Source organism: Lathamus discolor, chromosome 1, assembly GCF_037157495.1.
Source record: "Lathamus discolor isolate bLatDis1 chromosome 1, bLatDis1.hap1, whole genome shotgun sequence".
In the NCBI taxonomy this organism is placed as follows: domain Eukaryota; kingdom Metazoa; phylum Chordata; class Aves; order Psittaciformes; family Psittacidae; genus Lathamus; species Lathamus discolor.
In genome coordinates, this window is record NC_088884.1 from 7985523 (window position 1) to 8001815 (window position 16293).

Sequence of the window (16293 nt, forward strand, 5' to 3'; positions counted from 1 at the left end):
AAAAAAAGTAAGGCAATAGGAAATGTCCTTTATAAATGATTTATTTTCTGATTTGCTGTTAAGGTCAACTTGGATTTGTTTTCAGGTTTTTGTAAGTATGTAGTTTTTACTTTCTGGTCAGTTTTAAATAATTCCACAGCTAAGCCAAATCACTTCTGGAATTTGGATTTAAATAGATAGCCTATGCAGTATTATTACCTCATTCTAAAATGTTTCTTTCGCTACTTCTGGGCTGCAGGTTTGAGGAAAGTATGTTTTCTAGTTATCCTGAAAGTGCTTTGGTTTTGGGAATCAGTATTTCCAAGTAATATAAAGGGTTCATTTGGCTGTACCTGTAACCTTATATTGCGCGATTCTTCTGACTGTTAGCTATGCAGTTGTGCAAGCACTTTCATGGGAATTCAGGAGGACTGGTATCTGTAATGAAGTTAGACCCTTGGTTGACACTGTGTGAGGTTTAACATCATCATGTTTGTTTTAAAAAGGAGTTTAAGGCAAATATTGATTTCTGTTAAGACTGAGATATAAAAGATAACACTGCAGACACGGCTTTTACCAATTCCCTTTTTCTTCCACAAAAGGTTATGGTAACTTATCTTGCCTCTTGCTGCAAATACTGATTTCTTTACAGTCATATAAGCATGTTCTGTTTTTAGAATGTAAATTCTGACTTTACACTTTGTGCCAAATAGAGCCTTCTGTGCTTTGCTATAATTACATGTTAGTCTGTTGTGAAGACCTGTGCTACTGTCTTTCCTGTGCTACTGCCTTTCACCCAAAGTCTTACTCTGACTGCAGTATCACTCCAAAGTTTAGTCTGCTCTTTGACATTTGAAAACTATAGGAGTTGCAAATACACCAGCCACTGGAGGGCATCAGGTTGTAACAGCATTACGCTTTGCAGCTTGAATTGCTCTTTTAACAGGACAAAGTTGCAAATCACAGTATTGAGAAAGTTTGTGGTGCTTCCAGACTGTGACCTCTTAGTAACACTGTACTATTGACTTCCTCAGCCTGAGTAACAGAAAAGAGGTTGTTGCCAGAACTGATTCCCAGTCTTCAGCAGTGTAATAAAGTGGTGTACAAATCCTGCCTGTCTCTACAGTATTTCCCTGTCATACTAGCTATGTGTGGGAAAGGGGAGAAGAGTTTGGGGGAAGAGACCGTGTGTGGTGCTGGCACCTTCTTGCTTATTTCTGAGTTGCAGGGAAAGGAAGGTGAAAGAAATCTGATGCCCTCTGGAGCATACCAGCATCTTTCACCAGTTGCTGAAATGGCTGGAGGCTGTTCTCAGTGGCTCTTAGGGAGAGAGGAAAAGGAGGTGACTGGTGGTTCACTGGTCTTGGCAAGTGATGTCTCTGGGAATGGGGAATGAGTGCTAGGTGATGTTTCTGTGCAGGAGGAGGCGAGACTTGCGGTGCTCCTCGATGCTGGGGTGGTTTGCTGCAGTTTTCTTCAGAGGATCTTGGGGAAGCGGCCAAAGAAGCCAAGGGACTCCTGGGTAGGAATTTCTGAATATTTAGGTAGATGAAGAACCAAAGGGAGCCATAACCATTGCTGTCATGTTGTGAGAAGGGAGAGGATATAAACAGGAGGGGTTAGAAGTCTGTGTGCAGGCTAAAGGTTATGATCTAGTGGCAATTACAGAGACATGGTGGGACAGTTCACATGACTGGAATGTGGTCATGGATGGCTATGTCCTTTTTAGGAAAGATAGGTCAGCGAAGCGAGGTGGTGGAGTTGCTCTTTACGTGAGAGAGCAACTAGAATGTATTGAGTTCTGTCCGGGGTCGGATGCAGAGCAAGTGGAATGTCTGTGGGTACGAATTAAGGGGCTGACTGGCACGGGTGATACAGTTGTGGGGGTCTATTACAGACCTCCTGATCAGGACGAAGGAGTTGATGAGGCTTTCTACAGGCAACTGGAAGTAGCCTCGCGACTACATGCCTTAGTCGTTGTGGGGGACTTTAACTACCCCGATATTTGCTGGAAGACTCACACAGCCAGTCATTCACAGTCTAGGAGGTTCCTCGAGTGCATTGATGATAATTTCTTAATGCAAATGGTGGACGTACCAACTAGGAGAGCAGCGCTGCTAGATTTAGTACTCGCCAACAAGGAGGGTTTGGTCGAAGTGGTGACGGTCAATGGCAGCCTTGGCTGCAGTGACCATGAGATGGTGGAGTTTAGGATCCTGTGTGGGAGGAATAGAATACCTAGCAAAGCCACAGTTCTGGATTTCCGAAGGGCCAACTTTGGCCTCTTCAGTCAACTGCTAAGGGAAGTCTCATGGGAAAGTGTACTAGGCGGTAAAGGGGCTCAAGATAGTTGGTTAGCATTCAAGGACCGCTTCTTCCAAGCTCAGGATCGGAGCGTCCCAATGAGTAGGAAATCAAGTAAGGGATCTGGGAGACCGGCGTGGTTAAACAAGGAGCTGCTGGGCAAACTCAAGTGGAAAAGGAGAATCTATGGATTATGTAAGGAAGGGCTGGCCGCTTGGGAGGAATATAGGACAGTTGTTAGAGGATGTAGGGAGGCAATTAGGACAGCTAAGGCCTCCTTGGAACTCAATCTTGCTAGTCGGGTTAAAGACAATAGAAAGGGCTTCTTCAAATACATAGCAAATAAAACTAACACAAGAGGCAATATAGGCCCACTGCTGAACGAAGTGGGTGCCCTGGAGACAGAGGATATAAAGAAGGCAGAGGTGCTGAATGCCTTCTTTGCCTCTGTCTTTACTCCTGCAGACTCTCCCCAAGGGCCCCGGATTTCTATAGCCCCAGAAGGAGTCAGGACAAAGGAGGAGTTTGCTTTGGTAGATGAGGATTGGGTTAGGGATCAGCTATGCAAACTGGACATCTGTAAATCGATGGGTCCGGATGGAATGCACCCACGGGTGCTGAGGGAGCTGGCGGAGGTCATTGCTAGGCCACTTTCCATCATCTTTGGTAAGTCGTGGGAAACGGGCGAGGTGCCTGAGGATTGGCGGATGGCAAAGGTCACACCAGTCTATAAGAAGGGCAAGAAGGAGGACCCGGGTAATTATAGACCGGTCAGCCTTACCTCCATCCCTGGAAAGATGATGGAACAACTTATTCTTGACTCCATCACTAGGCATATCAAGGATGAGGGGGTCATTAAGAACAGCCAACATGGTTTTATGAGGGGGAAGTCATGTATGACCAACCTTATAGCCTTCTATGAGGAAGTGACTAGGTGGAGGGATGATGGTAGAGCGGTAGATGTAGTTTTTCTTGATTTCAGTAAGGCATTTGATACTGTCTCCCACAGCATCCTCATAGATAAGCTAAGGAAGTGTGGGCTTGACGATCAAGTAGTGAGGTGGATCGAGAACTGGTTGAAAGGAAGAAGGCAGAGAGTTGTGGTCAATGGCGCAGAATCTAGCTGGAGGTCTGTGACTAGTGGAGTTCCTCAGGGGTCGGTGCTGGGACCGGTGCTGTTTAATATTTTCATCAATGACCTGGATGAGGGAACTGAGTGCACCCTCAGCAAGTTTGCTGATGACACAAAACTGGGAGGAGTGGCTGACACACCAGAGGACTGTGCTGCCATTCAGCGAGACCTGGACAGGCTGGAGAGTTGGGCGGGGAGAAACTTGATGAAATTTAACAAGGGCAAGTGTAGAGTCTTGCATCTGGGGAAGAACAACCCCATGTACCAGTACAGGTTGGGGGGTGACCTGCTGGAAAGTAGTGAAGGGGAAAGGGACCTGGGGGTCCTGGTGGATAGGAGGATGACCATGAGCCAGCAATGTGCTCTTGTGGCCAAGAAGGCAAATGGCATCTTAGGGTGCATTAGAAAGGGAGTGGTTAGTAGGTCAAGAGAGGTTCTCCTCCCCCTCTACTCAGCCTTGGTGAGGCCGCATTTGGAATATTGCGTCCAGTTCTGGGCCCCTCTGTTCAAGGACAGGGAATTGCTTGAAGGAGTCCAGCGCAGAGCCACAAAGATGATTAAGGGAGTGGAACATCTCCCTTATGAGGAGAGGCTGAGGGAGCTGGGTCTCTTTAGCTTGGAGAAGAGGAGACTGAGGGGTGACCTCATCAATGTTTACAAATATGTAAAGGGTAGGTGTCAGGATGATGGAGCTAGGCTTTTTTCAGTGATATCCAGTGATAGGACAAGGGGCAATGGGTGTAAACTGGAGCATAGGAAGTTCCACGTTAACATCAGGAAGAACTTCTTTACTGTAAGAGTGACAGAGCACTGGAACAGGTTGCCCAGGGGGGTTGTGGAGTCTCCTACACTGGAGATATTCAAGGCCCGCCTGGACAAGTTCCTGTGTGATGTACTGTAGGTTACCCTGCTCTTGCAGGGGGGTTGGACTAGATGATCTTTTGAGGTCCCTTCCAACCCTTGGGATTCTGTGATTCTGTGCAGAGAAACAGTGGGAGAAAATTGGGTGCTGGAGAGAGAAACTTTCGTGGAGCTGTCTCTGGGTTTCAGAGTCATGTCTGTAAGGCTTTCCTTGTAAGGTCTCATCTTAATACAGGGTGGGGAGCAGAAAATCCAGGCTGTAGGAAGTGGCTTTGATGGGAACTGCAGGGGTAAAGCTGAAGAGGGGTTACATTAGAATCAATATAGAATCATAGAACCATAGAATAGTTAGTGTTGGAAAGGACCTTAAGATCATCCAGTTCCAACCCCCCTGCCATGGGCAGGGACACCTCACACTAAACCATCCCACCCAAGGCTTCTTCCAACCTGGCCTTGAACACTGCCAGGGATGGAGCACTCACAACTTCCCTGGGCAGCCCATTCCAGTGCCTCACCACCCTAACAGGAAAGAATTTCTTACATCCAATCTAAACTTCCCCTGTTTCAGTTTTAACCCGTTACCCCTTGTCCTGTCACTACAGTCCCTGATGAAGAGTCCCTCCCCAGCATCCCTGTAGGCCTCCTTCAAATACTGGAAGGCTGCTATGAGGTCTCCACGCAGCCTTCTCTTCTCCAGGCTGAACAGCCCCAACTTCCTCAGCCTGTCTTCATACAGGAGGTGCTCCAATCCCCTGATCATCCTCGTGGCCTCCTCTGGACTTGTTCCAACAATTCCATGTCCTTTTTATGCTGAGGACACCAGAACTGCACACAATACTCCAGGTGAGGTCTCACAAGAGCAGAGTAGAGGGGCAGAATCAAATAGTTTTGCATAGTTGAGGTGTACTATGACCAAAACCTACTTGTGTCTGTGATGTGAGTACATGCAATGATCAAATATTTGTAGATTTGTTAGCCGAACAAATTTTGTTAAAATAAATCCAGCTAACAAATCTTTAGCCCCATGGTTTCTTATTTGATGCTTTGAGGATTTTATATTTCAAATGGCAAATGAGGTAATGGGGGGGCTTGACTTATCTACAATGTAAAATTGGCTAGGCCAGTAATGATAATCTGCACAATTAAGGGCAGGAGCATATCAGTGGAGTAAGTGAAGGTGGCCAGAAACTCAGTAACTTATTAAAAAATACTCAATTACTAACTTCAGTCCTGGAAAGATTGATCAGTCTCTTTACTATAAGAACTAGGGAACAAATGCAATTTTGCTGAGCTGGGTAACAGCCCATCTGCCAGCTCCTCCTCTCCACCAGTTTAGCTAAGCAAGACTGAATGTACTAATACCCTTAAGAAGTCTTCCTTAAATGACTGTTTTAAATGCAAGATGTAAAGATGTTTATGATAACATAAGGAAAGCGAAGGCTTCCAGACATATTTAAAAGTTTTTAAAACAAGTGCTGAGATTTGGTATTCTTGATGTCACTTGTTGCTTAGCATAGCAATGTGGAAGCTTATCTTGCAGCACATTTCATGTACCTCATCACTTAACTCGAGTCCATGAGGATCTTGGCAGAACATTTAATTCAGTATCCTTTTCCTGGAGTGTGAATTTGACAGCGAGTGTATCCTCAGATCTCTTACATATTTTATATTTATGACTTGTAAGCTGTTTTCTTTTACATGTGCTGTTCAGGGTTTTTTTCTTGAATAAAACATATTTCCTTTTCTCCCCTCTTTGCATGAAGACAATGCAGGGAATGAAAGCTATTAATATTGTGCTGCAAAGGTCTGCAATATATGCCTAATGCACATAATATTCAGGTTTTAATGATCTATAGCAAATTCCTGGTATCTATCTGAGTGCTAACACTCAGTGTTTATCTAATTTGTTTCGAAAGAAGACTGTGCTGTAAGTGGAAATAATTTTATGGTACTCTCCCAGCTAATTATTGCTCTGGTCCACTCTTCTTCATATAGGAGCCTTTTGAGACACTTGTGATCATTCTAGTGGTTGTTCTTTGATATCAGTTACAGTTATTTGGGGCTTCCTTGCATGCATGCGTGTCTGTGATGCCTGCTGCCTTTTACTGCACTGGATCCCAATCTTCTCCTCAGCAAGCTTTGCTTGAGAAAATCAGCAACATGCTATGCTTCATTCCTTAAATCCTGTTTTTTTTTGTCCAAACAGCTACAGCCTCTCATCTCGCAGTAAGCAGTGTCGCACAGCTTGGTGGTTAGCTCTGTGATTGCTTCCAGAAGTGCTGGCACTATGCTAACTCTCTCTGCTGCAACTTTGGTGTTTCTACCCTGTTTTCTCTGGAAGTCCTGTTTTCAGACTCGCAGAGATGTAAGCCGGTCCTGCTTGCGTGGATGCAGCTGAGGCCAGATACTGCTTGTTGGCTTGGGCTCTGCCTGAACCTTAAGAGCAGAAGGTCAGTGTCCTGCCTGTTGGGGACAACTGTTGTGCTGCTCAGCAGGGCTGGCCTTTGAGCTGCAGTCGTGCAAAAGCAGGAGCTGTTAATGGGAAAAAGCAGGGGAGGCTTGGGAAATGAGAATGCTGACAAAGGACAGCAATAGCGTAATGCTTTGCAGAGCAGGCACACAAAATAAAGAAGTCAAATGCAAGATGGAATTAGACTTTGATTTCCTTTTCCTGTTAGTGAAGAACTGATAAAAAAATAAAGTCTTCCCTGAAAGAGAAAAGAAGCAGGTTCTTTTGCCATGAAATTGTTTAAATACTTGATCATTTTCCTCCAGGAACTGCCTGTCGTGCGTGCATGCTTTTAGCACATTGCCTGACTTATTTTTATAATCGCAATTATAGCAAACTCTTTTCTGGGAGAGTTTGCCTGTGGTTTGAGTCCAGTTCTCTCCTAACTTTCAACCTGGTGTTGCAGCTTCTGGGTTTGTGGTAGAGCAACAGAGCTCTCCACTTTGCAGCTGGGACTTGACTGTGCCCCAGCTGTACATGGAGCCGAACTCCTTTTTCCCTACCTTTAAACCTCAACTTGTCAAAGGGGAGCTCCTGCCCTGAGGAAAGTGCTCTGAATAGGAAGGGATTGAAGACTGCAAACATGGTTTAAACTTAAACAGGGGAAGTTCAGGTTAGACATAATGAAGAAGTTCTTCACTTTGAAGGCGGTGAGGCACTGGAAGAAGCTGCCCAAAGATGTGGTGAACGATCCATCGCTGGCAGTGTTCAAGGCCAGGTTGGACAGAGCCTTGGGTGACATGGTTTAGTGTGAGGTGTCCCTGCCCATAGCAGAGGGGTTGGAAACAGATGATCTTAAGGTGCTTTCCAACCCTAATCATTCTATGGCAGTGGCAACAATAGCAAAGTGCAGGAGAAGAGGAAGCATGTCACTGCAGGATGGGCTGGGGTGGATGGCGGCTCTGGGAAAGACAGGCAGGGAGAAAGAAGACACAAAAGGACTGCAATGCAGATGGACCATGAGCAGAAGGTTTTAGTTGGTCCTTCTGTGTTACTGGCCTAATTTCACAGGAACCCATCTAAAATTTATATCCTGCAAAAGCTGCGCTAGACCCTGCCTGTAGTTGTGGCTGCTGGTTTTATGTGACCACTTTAAGACAGCTATGCCGTTTCCAGGATGGTGGTGTTCGTACTTTAGGTACCAGCAATCTTGGGGGAGAAGCTGTTTTTGGGCAGATGATTAAAATGGGCTTCATTGTATCCCAGTATTACCTGGGATGTGACACTATGAACTAGCATTTGAAACTTCAGAACTGTGCAATGTTGTGCTTCATTTGTGCAGCTCACTGCTGATCAGATAAAATATTTATTGGCACTAAATTTTTGATTGTGGTGTACACATCATTTGCTACAAAAGTACTGAGAGGTTTTTTAGTGTGTGCAAGTCGAATTCCTTGGGTTAGAGCCATAAAGAGCCAGCACTACCACGATCATTTACTGTGATGCACAACCTTGAACCAAGACCTTGAAGTTTCCCTTGAGGAGGATGTTGTGGTCCTCATTCACAGTGGCCAGAAGGTCGGTGAGAGACGCTAAGGGAGGCTGGGGGTGTCTGTGTTAAATTCTGTTCCCAGCCTTTGATTTTGTCTTGGAGTTAGTCTTCTCTGGGAACAGAAGCAGAGGAAACTGTCCCACAGTATGGAATAACCTGATGATCTCTTAAGCATTTACTTAGTAAAATGTTATACCCAGGTTCAACTCTGTCTTTGACCAGGGGAATTCAAGCCAACATCTCCGTCCTCTGCATATTTATGCAGATGTTCAGCAGAGCCTCCAGGTATTTCCTTACTCTCTCAGGAGAGGAGCAGGTTTTCTCTCCCTGGCTCTGGCTCATTCTCTTGGTGAAGGGGGGATGAGAGATTAAACTGCCTGAAGAGCAGAAACTCATCTCTTTTCTGGGTGGGTGTAGTCATCACTGGGCTACTGTGTGAACAGCCACAGTAGCAGGAAGACTGCCCTGCTTTCAGCAGGACCAGAGGTGGCTGCTGCAGCCTGTGGTTATGTGCCCTTCCAGTGCACTTGCTGGGTCTGGTTCTTTGGGCATGGGGAGTGATGGTTCTTCAAGGGCTGCCTGGGACTCTGTGACTCCGTAACACTTGGAATACAAAATGTAAGAGCATACAAGACTTCAAAAGTGAAAACTTGGGTTGTGAGACCATGCTTTTCATCTTCAGGCTCTGCGTCAGTCTTGCTGTGGGACACCTGAGGCTGCTTTTGCCCCCAGCAGTATGACCAGACCATGTCCCCACCCTGAGAGATGCTAGCACTTGTCAGAGGGTTTGGGGACACTAATAGGTTTCACCTTCTGCTTTTATTCTGACCCTGCAAATCTGTCTGAACTCAAGTCCTATTCTAGGTGTGGAAGCTTTTTTTTGTAGAGCTCACCTCTGGGTAAGGTGCCTGGAGCTCTGCTGAAGGCAAAAAGTGTAAGCCAAGTAAAAGCTATCTTCCCCTGCTCTTCTTGCATCTCTGTCCAGAGAGAGCAAGAGAAAATTGCTTTCAAGTGTCATTGGGTAACAGGTTTTTTGGAAAAGCTTGTTCTTCATTTGTTACGGAAGTGGGGACTTAGTGTGATGAATCAAGTTCCCACCCCGACTTTCTGAGCAATTCATCTACACTGTTTTGCCTGCAGATTCAGTACTCTTAGATGTAGTTGATCAGCCATTTCTATACTGAAGTTATACTCTGCTTGCAGGCTGGCTTTGCTTGGAGAACTACAAAATTCCATGCACTCGAGTTTTCTCAACACAGCGGTTGCCTCAAGCTGGCTGACCTGCAGACTGTGCCTCACTGGGAGAAAAGCAGGAGGCGAGTTCCTGAAGTTGTGTGTTACTGGCTGTCTATTAGGTATAAAAATAGATGGGTCTACATCTTGGACGAGCCTGGTGGGATTTGTGGCACTATCTAATTTTCCTTGCTATCTCTGTAAACTGAAATTATACCCATTATTATACTCATCCCTGAACACATAGGGCTCTCAATATCTAAATGTGCATGGGTGCTTCAGGCTTATCTCTGCTTAGAAATAATGGCTGCTAGATTAGGAATGGCTTGTTCTGATGTTTCTGACTCAAGTTGTAAAAGAACAGTAAAAAAATCCCACTGCCACCTGCACGATGAGTATGTAGCATGTCCAAGAAAGAGGTGCAAGTCCAGAGAACCGAACTGTCGCAAGCTCTTGCCATATCTATCTTTGAAGTTGTCAACCAGAGCATCTTCAGGCAGCTGATAAGATAATAACATACTGAAAGCATAAGGCTCATGCTTCAGAGTGTAATTTGCTCACCAGGCACTGAAGAACTTACCCATCTGGAAGGTTATTCTGCAGCTGTGCATTATAGGGATATTGCAATTTTATGCTTTTCATAGTAGCATTTACTTAGGCACTTATTTTTATAAGTTATGTTTGAAACGAGCCAGGTATGGCTTTTTCCAAAGCTGCAGAGATTCAGAGGCTGCAGAGTATGGGTGTTGAATTCAGCACAGGTAGGCACATTGGTGTTTGCAATTCTTGTTCCATTTCCTAATGCACAAGATCGGTACATAAACTACATTATTGCTTCAGTAAAGCAGAAGAACTGCCACTAGAGGGTGGTATTAATACAAAGAGAAAAAAGTAGTTTTGGACTCTGCCTCTTTCCAGGCTGAAATAATATACACTCTTCTACACATTTGGAAACATTGACTGGATTTTATTTCTCTAGTTGGATTTGTCTGAGTCTTGTTGGCTTTTTTCCCCATTGAGCAATTTACACAGTTCTGTTTCAGCGGTAAACAGCCATAGCAGGTATCTAGTTTCATACCTTAATGTATATATGAATACTAAAATGATGTTGTTTCATCTTCTTTGTGAGGAACTTTTTTATTGAATTGACAAAAACTGAAACCCAAAGCAAACCTATAAAAAAGCATTTATGATTTTTCTGTTGAAACCCACCCATTCCCTTAAAATTGCATTGCATTTTAGGAGAGATGGGATGGGGGTTTTTTCCCTCCTCCTTCCTTATTTTTTTCTTCCTCAACGGTGGGAGAACTAAATCATTTTTTGCCAAGGCAATGCAGTATGACTCAATGACTGTTAAAGTCCATTTAGGGAGTGTCAGGCTACGGTTTAAGCCTAAAGGAAAGTAAGAGGGTTTTGATAGTCTAATGTAGGCAGAGCTACTGTGGTATATGGTGTAAGTGTGTGTGTATGTGTGTGGTAACAGTGTGTATACATATATATCTGTATGGATGGTATAACCATGTATGTGTATGGTATAACTGTATGTGATATGGTTAAACTCTACTAGCTAAAGTACGGTTATATCATATCAGCTCTGAGCAGTGGAGGCCGAGGTGCACAGACGGGGCAGTGCAGGGGCTGGGTGGCTCAAGCACTAGGGCTGATGTTGCTGCGCTGCTTTGGGTCATCACAAGCCCCATGAGATGCTGCTGGGAGTCCTCGTGGGGGGAAGGCTCCCTTTAGGTGTTGAGTTTGGGGAGTTCTGTCAGTGCTGCAGCCTGTGTCCACCCCAAGGAGAACCCTTAGAAGGCAGACAAGTGGTGAGAGAAACAGAGAGCAGAGCAGCAGCAGGGACCTCACTCTTTCCCACCTGTCCTCCAAGAGGAGAACAAGCTGGTTTCATTGCACTTCCAGCATGACTGATGCACACAGGGTGGACCTGAAGCGCTCAGCAGGGATGTGGGCCTGCTGTACCCAGGAGCCCGGTGGGGATGGTACCCTTGGGCCACAGGAGTGCCTCCAAACCCCTGAATAATCCCCACTGCAAACTGCTCCAAACCTGCTACATCTTTCTCTGCTTACAGCCAAGCTTGTGCATAAGCCATGCTTCACCTTTTGCCTCCAGGCAGGGTCAAACCCCAGTAATAATTGTATTTGGTTTTCCTTCTTCCCTGTTGGGAGATAGCTGGATAAAAGACATTATCTAGCTGTGAACTTTTGGGCTTTGATGTGATCTGAAAAACATCAGCATGAGTTTCCCCTGCTGCTAACATCACCGCACACATCTGCCTGCCCTGAGCTGGAGTATTAAAGTGACGATCGCATGGGTTTTGGTGGTGCACAGTAAACACGTTCTTTTGACATGACGATGTTGAAGTCGTGGCTCTTCAGGGGACAGGACAGTGCCTTTGAACTGATATTGCAACTGCATGCATGGAATGCAAATGCAGTGTCCAAAGCCACCCTGTGGTGTGCTGGTTTAATAACGCAGATTTTCAGTGACTCACTGGGAAGATGAAATTCTTCTACTTGCATTTAATCTTAGCATGACAAATCACTTTGGAGGGGGGAAGAAACAGTAAAATGCACAAAGCGACTGCTTGGGTGATGAGATGGACTTGAGTTTGGAGAGCCAGTGGTGGTGGTGAGCTCAGTTGGCAGTGTGGGGCTGGGAAACATGGAAGAAAGTTGGATTAAATCACAAAGATGTGCTGGGGTGGGACCAGCTGCAGGGCAGAGCCGAGCTCCCAGCCATGGTGGTGGCTCCTCCTTGTTGGCACGTAGGCCACTGTGCGTGTGGTTCAAAACTAACAATGTTCAGCTGGTTACTATGGCAATGGTGTAGCACGAGTTGTCATGGTGATGGAGTGGAAATTTTCGTCATGTTCCTGCAGGAGGGTGATGGATGCCATTTTGGGTGGCTCTGGACTTGACCATTCACCTAGTATCTTTTCGCTTGGTAGAAACGCTTGCACTCGCTGCAGTCAGTGAAAACCCTCATCTTCCAGTACCATTACCTGGTTTTCTGCGTTCCAATGCCAGATTTTGCTTTTACATTTAGAAAGTTAAGAACAGCTCTGGTAAGCCATCAATTGCTAAGCCTAACCTAATTGTGTGCGCTATTATACAAGGTGTATTAATAAAACATGCTTCTGCTAGTGAGGCTGCTTCCAGACACTTCCTTAATCTTGTGCGTGCTCTTCACCTCTCTATCTGCCCATAATATGATCCAATAGGCCATTAGATGGCTATTTGAAAAAATAATTTTAATCTGATCTGGAGTAAATTTGCTTCAAATAGCCCTTTACAATGCAGAATAATGTATGTTCTGCCTTGGAAATGGATCTTTTTGTTGCATTTTTATTTAAATTGCCTTTGCTCTCTCTTGCTTCTTGAGCTTTCAAAGCAACAGTCTTTTTCCCTTACTCATGAGCTATGCATCAGTTCCTCCTTGTCAGGTTTTTTTTTCACATAGGTCATCAACAGGACAAATACACTGTATGTAAATTATACTGCTTTTAGTGGTTCTTCTCTTAGAAGAGCTGGTGTAACTCCTATTTTACCCCATAGAAATCAAAAGCAAATACTGACCAGCTTGTTTTGTTTTTTCCATTCCTTAAGAAACTAAACTCCTAGAGTGCAGATGTATTCAACAATTCAGTTTTGTAAGGACAAAAGTCTCATATTCAGCTTAACTCAAGATAATGGATTTTTTTAAAAAACAAAACTTTGTGCTCATAATCTACTTTTTAAAGTCCCAAACCCCTTCACTGCATATGAGTTTTTGTGCTAAATCATGCATCTCAAAACGAAGCCCCAAAAAATAGCATTTGCGGTGTTTCATAAGAAGGTGTACACGCTGCTTTCATAAACTGCCATTTGCAGGCACCAGGGAGTCCAGGAAATGTAAAATATGAATCTGAGGTGTACAACATCATAGCACTGGTATTCTGTAAGTGTCTTCAATGTTTGATTTTGCCCTGCGTTTTTTAGCAGGTAAATTTGGGGTGTGCCATCAGAACTGCATTTATTGCCGAGGAGTGCAGGAGCAATATTTGCTCAGAAGCATCTTTGCATTTGGACCTCACAATGCCGCGTTGGAATGTGGGTTATGCTCAAGGCTGTGTAGCTTTGGATTTAGGAAAGTAATCACAGTGATATGTTTTTAAGTCCTCTTTGCTTGCTCTGATTGCTATGTGCTTCAGTGTATGACTAATGTGAGCACTCCGGTCAGCTACACGTGAAGTCCGGCTTTTACAGCACCGCTATTGACATCTACAAAATATAGTTTCTTTTACTTTTTTCCTTGCTCATAGCTTTAAGATCACTCCCATGAATGATATTAAACTCATTGACCTAAACCACTGTTTTCAGAAATTCACTGAGCTGTGTGCTTCCTAGGTACTAATTCAAGCAAAACCATGCAGCCTCGGGGTGAGGTAAGCTCTCAGCTGCAAGTTGTTGGGATGCAGAGAGGTATCCACTGTGTGCCTGTCCCATTTTTCCAAAGTTTCCTGGTTGTATCCAGGGTTCCCTGTTAGAGATGAGGTACAGCTCTACATGGACCTGTAGTCAAACTTGGTGCAGCCTTTCTTGGCTGGCTTCTTAACACAGGCTTCCCAGAGCCATTAGTTTTACAAGAAGCTGTGTAAAACATTGGGCGAATGTTCCTCCATCTCATTGAAGATGTGACTGCATTCATCTTCCTACCGCTTGCTGCTTTTCATACAAAATACTCTGTGCTTTTACTTGCTTGAATCTTTCAAGTGCTGGGCTTAAGTCCAGAGTCTCCTTGGGTTGTCCCATCAACACAAAAACATAATCGCAAGGTGGGAGGCCTCTGCAGTGCCCGTCTTGGTGTCCAGGTGTTGCATCAGCTCTGGAAGCCATTCAAAGCCTCCCCTGGTAGTCCCTGCTCTGTGCTAGAATCTCCTCAGCCCACTTTTGTTTGGGTTCATGCAAGTTTGCGGTCACAGGGCGATTACAAATAAATGAAGTATGAAAGACTTCATAGGATCTTTGTTTGGATATTTGTTCAGGCATAAACTGCGATGTGAACCCAGCTGGGTCCCCGATCGGGTGACGCCAGTGAATGAAGATTTGTGAACTGCGTTGTTGTTCTGCAGGTATATCACTGTGCATGATTTTGGGGAAGTGACCTCAAGAAATCTTGTACCACAGTGATTGTTTTCCCTAGCTTATCAGTCTTCCTGATGATAAAGGATAACTGCCTTTCGAAATTGTGAATAACTGGTGTTGCACTGGTATAGATTAGAAGATTTATGTCCAGACTCATTGAGTGCTCTTTTCCAAATGAAAGACACAGTATCTGTCACTGTATTTTGAGACAGGTGGATTTGATTGTGTTCAGCTGCTGAAAAACTTTTAAGCTCATCAAGATGAAGGATACTGTTTGAAGTATCTGAAGGGGGCCTATAGGGATGCTGGGGAGGGACTCTTCATCAGGGACTGTAGTGACAGGACAAGGGGTAACGGGTTCAAACTTAAACAGGGGAAGTTTAGATTGGATATAAGGAGGAAATTCTTTCCTGTTAGGGTGGTGAGGCACTGGAATGGGTTGCCCAGGGAGGTTGTGAGTGCTCCATCCCTGGCAGTGTTCAAGGCCATGTTGGATAAAACCCTGGGTGGGATGGTTTAGTGTGAGATGTCCCTGCCCATGGCAGTGGGGTTGGAACTAGGTGATCTTGAGGTCCTTTCCAACCCTAACTATTCTATGATTCTAAGTCATGCTAGTAACTTCTTACAGTGGAGGCTGCCCACAGGATTAGAGGATGCGCAAGCCTCCAAATGAGTAAATTTGGGGTTTATGAGCCTGAGGGAACTTTTCAGTTATGTTAAACTAACTCAGACACAGTCACAACCTCCATCTTTTGGGAAAGTGTTTATTTACAGGGACAGCATTGCTTCCGAAGGTTGTTCTCTTGCTAGAAGAAGGGTTTATAAAATTGCTGCAAATATTTTAATAGGAAATTCTGATGAGTGAACATTTGCCCTAGAAATGTTTCTAAGATGTTCAACAAACTATTACAGTTGTAGATGAGTGGAGGCATCTAAAACTCCTCTGATACGTATATCACTGCTTCGTGTTGAGGAGTGTTAATGAGATGCTGCTGTGTGCTGAAAAGAACTCCTGAAAGAAACTGGTATTGTGACCCAATCTTTTTCCTTCTGTGAAGAACATCAAGCAGCAGATGTCAGGTTCTTGATGCTCTGCCATGAATGTACTGCACAATGCTGCTTGCTAAAATGGAAAGAAAGTTCATATGAAGGTAACTGGGCTGCTCATGAACTGGTTTTGTTGGTGGGAAACATCAAAGAGTTCCGCTTGTGACATGGAGGCTTTCAGCCTTCCTAAATGTTAAATAAATGTATATCCATAAACCACTCAAGGAATGTTGTCTCTATTTGATAGGCCTTCTGCCTGAGGAAAGATGTTAGGAAACTTTGGCAAAGCCTTGGGGGTCCCGTCCTTCAGGTTTGCGGTAGGGCTGTGAGTCCGGTTTGTGTGTGTGTGTGTGTGTGTTCATGTGCGTGTGTAACGGAGAAACTGAGAACTATCGATCTTATCCTTGCAGGGATCTGAAAGTAATTGCACAATAAATGGGAGAAGTGAAATATGATGTTTCAGCAATTTAATCAAGTAGCTTCTAAAATATATATATATATGGGGATTACTTCTCTCTAAGAAGAACTGCAAGATCTCACCAAGGGACACTTAATGTTAACAGATACATTTAAAAGAAAGTAGTGTCAAAAAGGTAA